The sequence below is a fragment of the Alosa alosa genome, chromosome 3 (assembly GCF_017589495.1).
Source record: "Alosa alosa isolate M-15738 ecotype Scorff River chromosome 3, AALO_Geno_1.1, whole genome shotgun sequence".
In the NCBI taxonomy this organism is placed as follows: domain Eukaryota; kingdom Metazoa; phylum Chordata; class Actinopteri; order Clupeiformes; family Clupeidae; genus Alosa; species Alosa alosa.
Window position 1 is genome coordinate 6,455,353 of NC_063191.1, and position 14,822 is coordinate 6,470,174.

Genomic DNA, 14,822 nt, shown 5'->3' on the forward strand with positions numbered 1-14,822 from the left:
GTTACCGAGCAGAGCTCAAGACAAGGCTGCTGTGATTGTGCTTGACTGGGACTAGCGGTTACCAAACTGGGCTCAAGGCAAAACGCTCCGTGTTTTGTGTTTGACAGAGGCTAGCCTGTGGCCGAGCTGGGCTCCAGGCGAGGCTACCGTGCTTGTGGACAGTAACGTTAGCCAGTCACAGAGCATGGCTCAAGGTAGGCTGCGTTGTTTTATGCCGAGGCAAGTTCCAGGTTAAATAACACGTAGGTTGTCAGTACAATCCAACTTATCCGAGAGTGTAGTCTGAACAGCCCGTGGAGAACGAAGTAAGCTCCGACGAAGTCACCGGGCTGCGTAGAACAACAATCGTCTGATAAGCGGCGAGAAGAGAAGAGGGAAAACTGGCGTGTGACAAGAGCTGATAATAATCTCGGCGACATGATGCTTTTGGTATACAACTCTCGGTCTGTGGCTGGCGCAAGTTAGAGATATATCCACTACGAAGAGACTGTCCTAGCGGTCAGGTAGCCTGCATACTAGCCAGCGGTCTGTTTACTACTGAGAGCTGAAGAGCCTGAAGCGGAAGTGGTAAGCGTAAAAGCCTGAACTCCGGTGCACAGCATACGTCATAACCAATCAGCAACGTTTGGTAAAAGGAACTCCAATGATTTTAAACCTCAAAATAAGCATCCGCCCAGATTATTATTACTTTGTTCCAGACTGTATGACGAAGAGAAACATAGTCACAGGCGGTAAAAACCAGGCTACAATAACGCCACCAACAACAACCAAAACTACTCATTGTTAACATGTAAATGAAATGTAACGTTTCATTGTGAATCAAATTAAAATGTTCTCCTCTTTGCAAACGCAGCCTAGGCATATGGTGACAGATTAATTTAATAATGTTGCAAAACTGCATCAATCCATAGGCCTATGTTTCATTAGGCTACTAGGCTATTTGTTTTGCCTTACTCTATTCATTTAGGCTAGGCCTTTTTATTCAGTTATTAATCATCTTCCGTCCTTCGCACTAGCCTACTTGTGTAGCGCACGCATTCTCCGGCCTGTCACCTGTCAGTCATCATCGGAAGAGAGGTGTTTGGAATTCCCGCGTTACAATTGTCAGCCAATCAAGGTGGTCACTTCAGTCAAGCTCGTGCATGAGTAATGACGTCATCCATAGCCACGAAGACTCACTCCTAGTTTAGGAGTTGTCTGAAAGGCTTTGTGAATAACTTTTAAGAGAAAACTCCAATCTAAAATCTTTAATTGCGATTTAGGAGTAGCCTACTCCTAGTAGTAAGATAAAAGCCTTTGTGAATAGCCTACGGCCCCAGTTATTCATCATCTTCCGTCCTTGTGTAGCGCACGCATTCTGAGACCTGTCACCTGTAACTCATCATCGTAAGGGAGGTGTTTGGAATCATGCCCGCGTTACAATCATCAGCCAATCAAGGTGGTCACGCTTGCCCATTTACCCAAATTAATGGTTGAATATTACTGATGATCATTGTTATTTAACTTTTTAACACTGTTCTGGTCAAAAATGACCCATTTACACATTCCCTGTACCATAAATGGCATTTTTCATCAGATTGCCTCAAGATCTTATGATATCCTTCACAAAAGGCTTTTGAACACATAGAATTTATTTTGACTACTTTCTTTGAATTTTGAGTGATTTATTCAACGTAGAAACACTTTTTTTGTTTACGGTCAAAAATGACCGCCATAGGAAGTGAATGGGAAAGAGTATAATTTTCATCCAGGAGATAAGACATCTCCTTACACACACTCCTACAACTTACCACCAATGTTCCCACACACATGCACACACAGAAGCACACACAAACAGACACACATACAGTACAGTACGGAGGGTCATTGAGGGAAGCCCTCATTTTCAATGAAGCCGAGATTACAGAAGCGAAGCAAAGCGCTCCACAAACAAGACAACATTCGAGGCCTTCTGTTGAAGAATTTTATATAAAGCCTGCGCTAACAGTAATCCTCCTGCCCCTGATAGGCCTACCACAGCTGTGGATAGTGTGGAATGTTCAAGTAATAACACAATCCAATGTGTGTCTCAATTGTCCCCCGCTGACCACCTCACACATTTCTCTAGATTTTGCAACGAACTTAAATGACACAATGCCATAAAATATGCCAGTTTTAGGACACAGAATAATGTTTGTAATGATACCAGGTAGGCCAGGTATTGTTGAAGGTGCATGGTGAAGTGAAATTCTTACTTTGGAAAACAAACCATTTGCCGATATCATCGCCGATCATCAGAATATTGCAACAGATTCTGTGTTCTTGACTGCAGGTAACTTGTTAAGCCAGTGGTTCTCTAACTTTTATTTCATTCCCCACTTTGATCAAGGGGCATGACTGATGATAGTGGAGATAACGTGTTATCCCGAGGCTTTTGCAAGTCAGCATCTTCGACGGTAGTCTATTAAAATATCGTTTTCGATGTCCCAAGCGGAGAGCCATACTTTTATTGTTTTAACGATCTCTATGCTACTCACAAAAATGTAGGCATGGGGACATGATGAAGTAGGCTATCCAACTGTCGTGTGTTAAATTATTGTGATTGTGTTTGAAACCAGTGGTTTTCAAACATTATGCGTGACTCGGACATCTAACTAAATGCAACAGGCTCATATCGTCCTCGCATTCGCAAAATGAGGACCAGTGTTTTGTCAAATTGCAAATAGCTATTCGTTTTAACTATTTTTTTATGATAGTAGCCTATACAAAAAGCACTTCATACTATCTTTAATCTTGGAATATGGGGAGGGAAGTGGCGCGTCTGCAGTCAGCCAAATATGAATGTAATTCTGTGGCATAAAGCAGATGTATTTGTTTATTGTACAGAAAAATAAAAATGACATGTGAAGCAGTCAATTGACTACATTGCAGTCAAGAAGTAGGGCAAATTAAGACACTGTTTTGATTTGCGTAGTTGCGTTACCCCCAACACTGACAATAACATAGACAGCAAATGAAGATATTTTTTCGTTTTGTGGAGCGGCACCGGTAGGCTATCAAAAGCAGATTTTGATTTTCGCTACCACCGTGTAATCAAGCCTTAAGCCATACCCAAGTAGCCTTAATCGAGGTAATGTTTAATTATGATTTAATTTGTTATTGAATTCGTAGGCTGGGATTCCTCTCGGTAACAATTACGTTTAAAGGTAGCCTAGCCTCCTGCTTTTTCAGAAGGGACGGCAGTCAGGCTACTGACAGAGCGATGTACAGTGGCAGAGCGACGCACAGTGGCTGAAAGTGGTACTAAAGCTTCACGCCTCGTAATGCGCGACTGAAGTGGCCATTTGAAAGCGATGCCCACTGTAACACCCCACAGCCAAAGTCCAGTCTAATACATAAAGACTCATATCTAACTCATGATTTGCTGTTCAGACCATCACCTCCACGACCTCAGCCTCCTCCACCACCAGTTCCAGGGCCTGTCATTCCCGGAAGGCGGGGAAGGTCACGAACCGCTCCAGCGGCCTGCCGCAAAACCTGCTGCGGGCTCTGACTCTCCTGTGCTGACGTCTCACTGTCGCTGGAAACGGTCACCATTGCCGCCTCTGAGTCCTCCTCACCCGACTCAGCCACAGAAGACCCATCACCCGACGAGTCGAAGAGGACCGGCGACGAAATGGCCCCCATGGCCTCCTTGATCTTCATCTCCAGCATGGCGGGCCCCTTCGACGTGGAGCCCCCCTCCGCCCCTCCACTCACCACATCCACCTTCCCAATCACCTGGAGCTTCGCCGCACCTCCTAGACCACTCTCCGACTCCGTAGGCCGCTTCTCATCCCTCTGCGCCACCGCCGCTTCCAGCTCCATCTGCCCCAACTCCGACATCGGGATGGAACCCCACTCCACGGCTCCGCCGGCCCTCGTCTCTGCCCTCCGAACCACCAGGTGTCCCAGACGGCAGCAGCTCTCCATCCCGGCCCACCGCCAGGGGGGGCCCTCCCTCAGCCTCACGACTATGCTGCTCCCTTTGTTCTCGAGAAACCTCGAGGCACCGCCGACTCAATCACCTCCGACTCCACCCGCTGCCCATCTGGATCTGGGGAGAGGTCACCCTCCCCCTGCTCCTCAGCATCGCGCTGCTCCCCCGACAGAGGCCCATTATCCGCTCCCGACACCGCCTGCGCCTTCGGCGCAGTCGTCTCCCAGCCGTCCGCCTCCGAGACCTCCGGCGACCGGCGCTCTCCACCTTGGACTCCCCCATCTCGAAGTCACGCTGCTCCGCCCATGACAGGGACCCCGGCACAGGGCTCAGGCCTTCCACTTCGAAGCCCACATTGGAAATGAAGACAGAGCTATAAGGCGCACCCTCCTCCTGGTCCACCAGAGGGAGCTCTGAAGGCCATCCCGTGCCATGTGGCCGATCCCTTTGCGACCGAGCTAGTCAGGCTAGCTAGGCTAGGCAAGCCACCCATGCCTGCACAGACCTCTCTCCCCAGCTCCTGCTCCACCCGGCCGGCCTCCCCCCCAACAGACTGAAGGGAGGGGTGACCAGGTCTTGTGAAGGAATCGCCGCCACCACTTCGGCCTCCGGCGAAAGGATTCCATCGACTACAGCCGCCCCCACTGCTCCAGCCATCTCCGCAGCAGCCTGCACAGCAGGCCTCTCGGCTCTCTCCTCTTCAGGCCAGTCACGCCGGTCCTCGTCCCCCACCAGCACTGCAAACGTCCTCCTCCGGGATGGACACTCCCGGAAGAGGTGCTCGCCGCTCCCGCAAAGGCTGCAAGTCTTTGGAGCTGCACAGTCCCTGGCCTAGTGCCCCTGCGTCCCACACCGCCTTCAGCGCTCCCCCAAACAGTCCGCTTTCACATGCCCCCTCTGCCCACACCGCCTGCAATAAACAGGCTGCCCAGGGTAGCTCAGAAAGCTCCTATCAGGGCCCAGGCTAAAAACCCCAGGGGGATGCAGAAAGGACACAGGCTCCTCTGGATCCTCCTTAAACTTTACCATAAACTGTCTCTTGCCATTCCACACCCCCCTGGAGTTCACGCACTTCGAACCCCCTCCTCACAGTCCCACAGTATCTCAACAAAAATGTAGTCACCACCTCCATCGGCACCCAGGGATTGTACAAAGGGGTGAAAGCATGGCCAAACAAAGGAATTAGTGAAATGCCCCTCACCTGGTCTTCAGTGCGCCTCCTATTAAACTCTGCGGGAAAAAAAGGTGCAATCCGCCAACGTGTTAAAGCTGAAGTCCATAAATCCAACAGAAGAAAAATCTTGCAGGCAAAGTAACCGATCCAACGAAATCCCCATAAAATCCACCAAAACCGTATCCATCACGAACTCCGGAGTCACCCAGTCTCTTCACTTCCTCCAAGTCATCCATTACCAAACGCACCGTAAACTTCAACCGCGCCTGGCTGGCCGGCCCACTCCTTCATGATGTCGCCATCAACGCAATCGCTTGAAAGTAGATCCCACTTGATCTTAATCAAAAGGCCGAGAAGTGATGCCTCACAACTGTACGGGGTCTGCTGGGTGGGGGGTCCGCTTTTGCTTGTCCCCCACCCAGCCCCCCACCCAGCAGACCCCCCACACCACGCTTGACTTTGGACAGAAAGGTGCAGCACCGCCGAAGCAGAGCTTCCAAAAATACCGTAAACTCGGGGCTGTTCCCCTCCACGGAAATCTTTAGTAAAGGCGAAAGATTTGTACGAGATGAAGAGAAACCCGAGCGATGGCTGCCACAGGGCACGCTGGACGGAGGTTAAGAACGGCGGTAGTCATGGACATGAGGGTGACTCCAAGGTGCTGCCGCAGCCAAGGCGTGGCTTGCCTTGCCACTCAGTCTCTCCACCTCCCACACACATGCTCCAGTCACAACACAGGTTCATCCAGCTATTTAAAAAAAAAAGAGAAAAAGGGAGGGAAAACCCAAAAGGGGCCAAAAAGGGAGGTGGCACGGTTGGGCAAAAGACCTGGCAAGGACTCCTGTGTCTGTCAAGGAGGATTCCAAAGTCTGAGAGGTTCCGCTGGGTTCTTTTCTTCCACAATCAAAGGGATGTGCACCATTCCTGGAGTCACTGCAATACCGGGTCAATGCGTGGAGCGGAGAGAGCAAGCCCCTCTTCCGTCTCCCTGTTCCAAAAATCAGATTAATATATAGTCCTCGGGTAGAGGACATATCGGATATTAAACTGATAAGAACTATTTCTTTTTCTGTTTTAGTTTGTTTTATTACAAAAGCATTAAATCATTACATACAACCTAACACTCACAAGATACCCTTTATATGCCAACACAGATGTGTCAGTCATACATCAACAATTCAAGTACAAGTAAAAATGCTTCAAACATCCCCTCCCACCCCTCAGCCCCCACCACTTTACCTCATACCTCCCTCGCCCGCCTTTCCCGATGCAGGAGCTCAAAGTACGCAATGATTGTGCCCATGCTACCCCTAAAACGCCCAAACACCATCTCCGGCTCCAGTCTTGGCAGGCAAGACTGCATGCCCCCCCAACTGCCACCCCCACAAAGCCCTCTTCCCCTCTGTGACAACAGTCCAAACCCCCTGCCTATCAGCCCCCAACCCCCTAAGGCTCCTCCAAGACAGGACAAGCTCCCAGTTTAGCACGGCTGCCCAAGCCGCACTCCCTTCACCCCTCACCTGCCCCCAGAAACCCTGAGCCACTGGGCACTCCCAAAATGCATGGAAAATAGTCTCCACACCCCGATGGACACAACTGGGTAGTTCCCCACCCAAACCTGTGCGTCCTCTCTGACTGGCAAGCGTCTCAAAGCAGCCAGCTAGTTCAAATCCCTTCCCACCCCCCCAAAAAAACCCGAATGAATCAAGTCCCAGTCCACCACCCTCCCACCAGGGGAACCGGTGGTCGGAGCAGGCAACAACCCGCCAACATGGTGGCATACAGCCGCTTCTGATCCAGAAGGATCTCCCTGTCCAGGCAGGCAGGGCACGCTTTTACAGCATCGACCATCCTCCTGTAATGCCATGGCATGTCAGCCGACCACGGAACAGACACCGACAGGGGAAAGACCCTACGCAAAGTGAACCCCGCCCAAGGCCAGCAATTTCAGCGGCAGGCACGGCCCCCCCCTGTCCACAGGTTGGTAGATCAGGGCCCGCTGCACCAACTCAAGGCGACCTCCCCACAAAAACTCAAACAGGCAGCCCTCCAGCTGCTGGCACAGCTGCACAGGCGGGGGAAGCGTACGCCATGTGGTTCAAGGCCAGCACATCTGCCTTAATCACAAGCGCCCTCCCCGAGAGGAAAAGCTGTCGCCGGCCCTACCTAGCCAGTCTCAGCCTCACTTGGTCCAGCATGTCGGCCCAGTTCCTTGCAGCAACCCCCACCCCACCAAATGAAACCCCCAACACCTTCAAACGCGTTCCCACTTCGTACCGCGTCACCAAGGGGTCCTCCCGCAGCCACCGCCCCACCAGCAAGACCGAGGACTTACTGACATTTACTGCCACCCCTGACATGCGGCAGAACTCGTCCAAAATCCCATCCACCACTGCAAATTCCCCCGCCCCAGTAAGGAAGACGGTACAATCGTCCGCATACAGCGAGACTTTGCAAACCCTGCCCCCCCCCCAGGGACATGGCAACCCCGCAACCGTGGCTCCTGCCATAAAGCCGCCGCCAATGCCAACACATTCAGGAGAGGGGACAGAGGGCAGCCCTGCCTCACACCCCCCCTCTGCCTAACCTCCCCGGACAGGAACCCATTAATCCTGAACCGGCTCACGGCACCACTGTATAGCCTGCCGATCATAGCCCCAAACCCCAGCCGTTCCATGACCGCCAGCAGGAAGCCATGGCCGACTCGGTCAAAGGCCTTTTCCTGGTCTAGCCCCAGTAAAGCCAGTGGCACCCCCCGCAGGTCGGCCCAGCTAACCAAGTCCCTCGTCAGAGCCAGATTTAAACGGCACGACCGGCCCGGGACGCTACACGTCTGGTCCGGGCCCACAACCTGTGCCAACACCCACCCCAGGCGCACAGCTAACGCCCGGGCCAAGATCTTATAGTCTACTGAGAGGACTGTAATGGGCCTCCAATTAGCCAGGTCTCTCCGATCGCCCTTTTTGAAGAGAAGGGTGACATGCCCCGTCCGCATGGAGAGAGGATAGCCCCCCCCCCCTCCCCCGCCCGGAAGACCTGCAACAGGTCCTCCCCAATGACGTCCAAAAAGGAGGCGTAGAACTCCACTGTAAGCCCATCTCAATAAAATAAAAGTAATTTTAAGCAGATTTATCTTAAATTGTTGAGGAGGGAGCCTAGACATGTTAACAACTCACCTTAAGGATATTTTTACTTGTTTCAAGACTAATTATCAACCTGTTTTAAGAATGGAGCACAACTTATTAAGATAATGTAAGAATTGATAGAAAGATCTTTGGAATTGATTCAGAGTCAAGACACCTTAATATTAAACATTCAACATTTACTCTGGGACAACATGGAAACCTTTACACTCAATATGATTGGTTAAGAATAATTAATACACATTTATAGAATTAATGCAAATCTTTTATTTTCTTGGCAAAGCATATGCCAGGTCATGCTGGGCAAGGGTATCGCCACATACAGATATTACTGCACCATATATAGTTTCACCATTCCCAATTTTGACACCATTGTAGAGTTCCCTTAAATCCTTTTCTATACGTTCCAAAATAACATCAACACCAACCTCTGTAATGTCCTTCGCTTTAGCGATAGCAAGTAGTCGTATAGCAGCCAGTTTTGACCTAAACTTGGGGTCTATGTTTCCTAGTGTATAATAAAACATAAGTAACTTGTTCACAGAGGTATGCGGTCCAAGAGGGTTACACAGTTCTCTCATCAGAGTACAATATCAACTGTAAAGCATTAGTCTTCATTGAAAATAATGGATGAGTTTTGAAAAGGCTATCATCCACAATGTCATAGAGAAATCCATCTTTGTTGCAATTTTCTGGAGGAGTACTGGCCATACTGAGAATTCTTGGGTTGGACAACAGCTGCTCTAGACTCTTGATGAGGGGAACATAGAAAAAAACCTTGTTTTTCATTTCAAGAACCCTTGAAGAACCTCTCTTAACTCTACACAGTCTTTGTGATATTATGACCTCCTCAGGCTCAACTGGAGTAAAAAGTTCCTTAAGAAACCAATCAAATTCTTACTTGTAACTTAGGAGTTTTTTTTTAAGTAGCCTAAATCTTTCAATCTTGGTTACAAAGTTGTAAATCTTGAATTTCCCCTTGGGGATCAATAAAGTATTTATCTCTATCTATCTATCTGAAATTGTAAGCTTAAGTAAATGCTTAATTATTAACCACACTGATAAACTGTATGTATGTATATTTCCCAATGTACATCCAAGAAAATAAAATAATCTACTGATGTTGTGTGTTTATGTTCAGCCCACAGAGGACCCCGACACATTCTTGAACAGAAGGCCACTTGCCACACCTCTCCTTTTGGTGGATGAAAACAAAGACTCCTTTCTCTGCCTAGGAACAGAAGCGATATCGTTTCCCAAAAGGTGCTTAGGGGATGCAGCATTATACATAATTGCCTACTACTATGCACTACACATGACCTATCCGAAATGTGTGGCCACTGTTCTGTCGATGTTACAAACAGAGGTCCTGGAGGACTCCATCTATGATAAGGATGCCACACCGTCTTTCAAAAGAGCGAGGGCTGACTGGAAGGCCTTTCTTGAGTAGTTGTGTAATGCAGCATCCCCTAAGAGACACACACACCTACACACATCTGACTATGACCCTCTAATGTGTGTGTATTAAGTTTAGTTTTGAGCTTCCAGTTTCAACAAAATGTTCAAAATTAGACTAAAAAGAAGGTCTGTTGTAGACCAGTGAAGTTGTTTTATTTTTATTTTGTTTTGTTTGTGAATGTCCAATGTAATATTGATTTACTTTTCTTGAATATCAAATGATAGATTAAAAAAAAAAAAAACCTCGCCCACCACACCCTTATGCTGAAAGTCCCCCACAGCCAAGCGACACTGAAAAGCAGTGAACATCGCCAATGCCTTCACAGGGACACACGCAACACCCCGACCACCCCTCCCTGGTTTTTTTTTTTTCGGCCCCTTTTGGGTTTTCCAGCCCTTTTTCTCTTTTTTTTTTTAGACTAAAATTTTATTTTTTAATTTTCTTATTGCTGTACAGGCAACAGAGTTAAAACAAAACACCTTACACCTGTATTTTGTCATTATGCCCAGAAATGCAGAAAGGTTTGTGCTTTGTTTAGGTTGTGTGCTTTGCAAAAAAATACAAGTTTTGCATTAAATCTATGTGTATCGGTTTCAATCTCAGGTAGAAGGGATGCCATCATGCAAGGTGTTAAGACCGTGGTAACGGTCATCATTCGGTCTCATAGATCCATAGTTATGTACATTACTCTACATTATGGTATAGTATACCTAAACTAGACAATTTCTTAAAACAAGACTTCCTAATCTAAGCATTAGGACTAGGTGACGGGTAATAATTATGAACTTATGAGATTTTTTTTAATGCAATTAATACAAGCAAATTCATCTTGTTTTCATCCTCTTGAGCAAGCTTGCACTAACCCAGTTGATTTCTAAGTAATTTTTCTCCATAACAAGAAAAAATATCTTAAAATTAGACAAATAAATCCTAACAAGAACACTAAATACAAGTATTTCCTACTCAAAATAAGATTTTGAGCTGTCTTGTTCCTCAGGTATTTTTTCCTTGAAAATTTAGAAGTAGCACAACAAATACAGACAACTGATCTGAGCGTTAACCCCAGTGTTTTGGAATCATTATTTTTTTCTAGTGGCTCTTGATGAATCTGAGAAGGATCCCAGGACAAAAATACTAGCCACAATAAATGAATGCAAGCAGTGCAAGACTGCTGAGCATCCTGCTCTGGCTAGTCGATCTGAGCAAAATATTAAGAGATTTTGTCAGGAATCGGGGTGTAGTTGCGAAAAAGTCAAGACATTCGCCCAGTGTTTTAAATGTTTTTTTACTTTTTTTTTTACTTTACTGTCACTTTCTATGAACCCAGTGTTCATGAAGCATTATAAACACATTCATAAAGGGTTTTAATGTATTCATAAAGTCTAATAACTAATGTCATTATTGTTCATAATTGTTTATACATTCTACATTCTCATAATTCTCTTATTTTCACCGGAAAAAAATTGGCTTTAAAAATGCATTGGTGACTTATCAGGCAGCAGCCAAAAAGCCAGAGCCAAACATTTCTCTGACATTAAATAAGCATTCTCATAGACCCCAAAATCTGTTAGGCACCATAAACTCTATTATCAACCCCCGCTTATCTCCAGAGGCTGAAGCATCCACTGTCATCTGCAAGAGGTTCTTAAAGTTTTTTAATGACAAAATTGAAAACATTACTTATAAGTTAAAGCCCCACCCATAGTCCGAAAGCATTCAATTAGCCTAATAAGGCCTAATACAATCAATTAGCCCAATGAGGCAATCAGGTCTATAGGATTGGGGAATCCAACGTAATGAGCAAAGAAAAAAGTAAAAATACAAAGAACCAATAAAGAAAAAAACCTCTCCTTCAACGAGAGAACTTTAATCGAGGTCCAAGAGGACGTGCCGCGGCCACCGAGGGTGAGGCCCCAGCACTGAGACCGCTATCGAAGAAGAGATATCCTCGGTAATCAACCTTTCTGATACGCCTCTCTCCAACGAGCAACTGTCTGTATTGTCTAAGGGTATGTCCTTTGTACCCACTCATACCTCCAGCCTGTTGAACACTAGAGTGGATTTATTTTACCGCAATTTACACTTAAAGACGTTTTATCACAAGTCGGTACACAATTATGCTTGATCCGCGACGAGTGTCAACTCTGACATTACTCCTGACAGCACACCTCATAATTCAGCATTTTTTGACAGCACTACCAGCACTGACTCGAACCCTTTGTTTAGAGCTAAATCCTTGTTTACACCTATGGTATTGAATCCTTCTCTTGTCGCCTTTTGTAAGAAAGTGCAGATGTACAGAAATTCTTTGCCTGGTCCAGACCCACACAGAAATCTAATTTGATAAGTGAAATTAAGGAGCTCTCTATGATTGATGATATATGTATCCACCCTGTTAATAAGGGTAGGGCTGTAGAGGTTTTGTCTAAAGACATGTATATCCTAGAGGCGACAAAACAACTAGAAACCAAACACTATGAAAGAGTTCGAAGTAATCCTTTGTCTGAACTGACCAATATTTTGCATAACATTTTAACCCATGCCAAAAATTCAGAATGGATTACTGAGAGTGAAATGAAATATATGACAGTTGAACACCCCGTCTTGGCTACATTTTATTTACTTCCTAAAGTACATAAACCTCCTTTTGATAACCCCCCTGGGCGACCCATTATTTCGGGTAATGTTACACTTACTGAACCAGCGTCCAAGTTTGTTGATTCTTTCATTAAAGGATAATTCCGGTATTTAGCACTTTGAGCCAAGGCTGATATCCCCACCCTTTCAACTGTATACAGTATTACATCTTGCTTGTGTTTGTTGAGGGGTCCACGACCCCTGGCACCCTTGACAGGGACAACAAGGAAGCGACCCCCCCCCCCCCCCCCCCCCACATAGCCATGTTCTACTGCCTTCATTGTATTCTTACTGTTCTGTTTTTATTCTTTTTACTCCTTTATGTTTTTATTTTTTATCCTTATATGTTAAGTGAATGTTGTACTTGCGAGCAAAGATTAACCGGAGTCAAATTCCTTGTTTGTGTACGCTAACCTAGCCAATAAAGCTGATTCTGATTAAAACTAATTTTTGAAATAAATTATTTTGTGTATCTTTTTTACATAACATTTTCCATTGCTAATGGCATACACAGTAATCTAGCATACTTTCATTAAATAAATCAATTCAAGCTAAAATGTAAGTCTATAATTAGGCTATACTGAGCCTGATCTATTTGTACCAGATATTTTCTTACCTTTTAGAAAAATGTCACCTGGGGTAAAACTCCCCCTGCATCCCTGATTTGCATTTGTATAGCTCACAGCATTTTCATTTACATGTTAAGGCCTCCCCAAGAATTAGGAGGGGGGTCATGGGGGGACAACTACCAAGCAAGGCCCACGTCAATTTCTATTTCTAATTTAAATTTCTGACAATTCATGGCAGTTTTCAGCGTTGCCTGCAAATTGCCGTGAACAGCCGTTAACCTGAACTTCCACGACAATCTACAGTGCCGCATACTGACGAAAATCACACTTTTCATGCAGTGTTATCTGACACAAGATTCCACACAACTTCTTGTTGTACTTGACCATGGTCATCTCTAAACTGGACTATTGTAATTCACTATTAGCTGGCTTACCCGCTTGTGTAATAAGATCATTACAGCAGAATGCTGGAGCACGCCTGGTCTTCAATCAGCCAAAGAGGACACATGTAACTCCTCTCCTAGTTACTCTCCATTGGCTCCCTATAGTAGCCAGAATTAAATTTAAATCTCTCACTTTGGCCTATAGGACACTGACTGGATCTGCTCCTAGTTATTTTAATTCAATAATCAAGCCTTACATCCCCAACCGCCCACTGCGGTCTTCTGACAAGGGTGGCCGCGGGTCCTTAAAAAGTCTTAAAATCTCTTTTCTCAAAAAAAGAATAACATAAGTGTAATGAGCTATTCATTGTCGAAGGTGCATGGTGAAGTGAAAGTCACTTACTTTGGAAAACAAACATTTGCCGATATCATTGGATGGGGGATAGTCCTACTTTTTTATTTTTTACGTAGCCTACAATGGCCAGTTCAGACAAAGTCGAAATTACTCATTTTGAAACAATGAGTGAGCAGGCCGCGCATTTGTATGGTTTGACTTAAATCCCAGAGAGTAGGCTACCGCACCCCACAGTGATGGCCCTAACGGTCTTACGCGTTCAGTGTGGGGTATAAACAAACTGAGAATTTAACGGTGTCACGTCTGCCTGTCACAGACGTGGGGAGCTCTTTGAAGCTTGGGATAATGTGGTACAGTTACTACAGTAACAGTATTTTATTTTACTTTCATATTTCACTTTTCAATTTCACTTTTATAAAGGCTTTATTTGATGCTGCTGGAACAAATAGTAGTTGATTATAAAGGCAACTTTCTGTTGCAATATTCTGTGTGTTCTGGACTGCTGGTAACTTGTTAAGCCAGTGGTTCTCAAACTTTTTATTTCATTCCCCACTTTGATCAAGGGGGCATTGACTGATGATAGTGGAGATAACGTGTTATCCCGAGGCCTTTGCAAGTCAGCATCTCCGACGGTAGTCTACCCTATTAAAAATATACGTTTTCCATGTCCCAAACGGAGAGCCATACTTTATTGTTTTAACAATCTCTATGCTACTCACCAAAATGTAGGCATGGGAACATAAGTATAAACCAATTAAGATAGTAGCCTATACAAAAAGTACTTCATACTCAATACTTGACCAATGGCTATTGCATCTTTCTATTGCAAGTGAGAATGTGGCAGGTGTAAGTTACGACTGTTTCCCAAAACTGTCGTACTTACATAGTACTTGTAAGTTTGGACCATGATAGTTTCCAAACTTCAGTAGTCTGGACTAAGGTGGTTAATGACGTTTAGTAGCACGTGACGGGCACACCTGCACATACAGTAAGAGACTTAATGATGGACTACCTTAGTTTAATCTGTTTTTCTCAGGGTCATCAAGTTAATTCATTGGTTCATATAGACTGACCTTGTAAATTAACCACTGCTTTGAATTAACGTTTAACGTCATTTAAATGTGCTAGTGAAACAGTTCTGTTA

General features: G+C 45.7%; 2 non-coding genes across 2 annotated transcripts; both read right to left on the reverse strand.

Moving 5' to 3' along the window:
• Window positions 1-5,607: 5,607 nt before the first annotated feature.
• On the reverse strand, window positions 5,608-5,720 carry LOC125292744. Its single transcript, XR_007193270.1, has one exon. It is a non-coding gene; the product is annotated as a U5 spliceosomal RNA (small nuclear RNA).
• Window positions 5,721-6,040: 320 nt separating this feature from the next.
• LOC125292731 lies at window positions 6,041-6,232 on the reverse strand. Its single transcript, XR_007193261.1, has one exon. It is a non-coding gene; the product is annotated as a U2 spliceosomal RNA (small nuclear RNA).
• Between the last annotated feature and the right edge of the window lie 8,590 nt (window positions 6,233-14,822).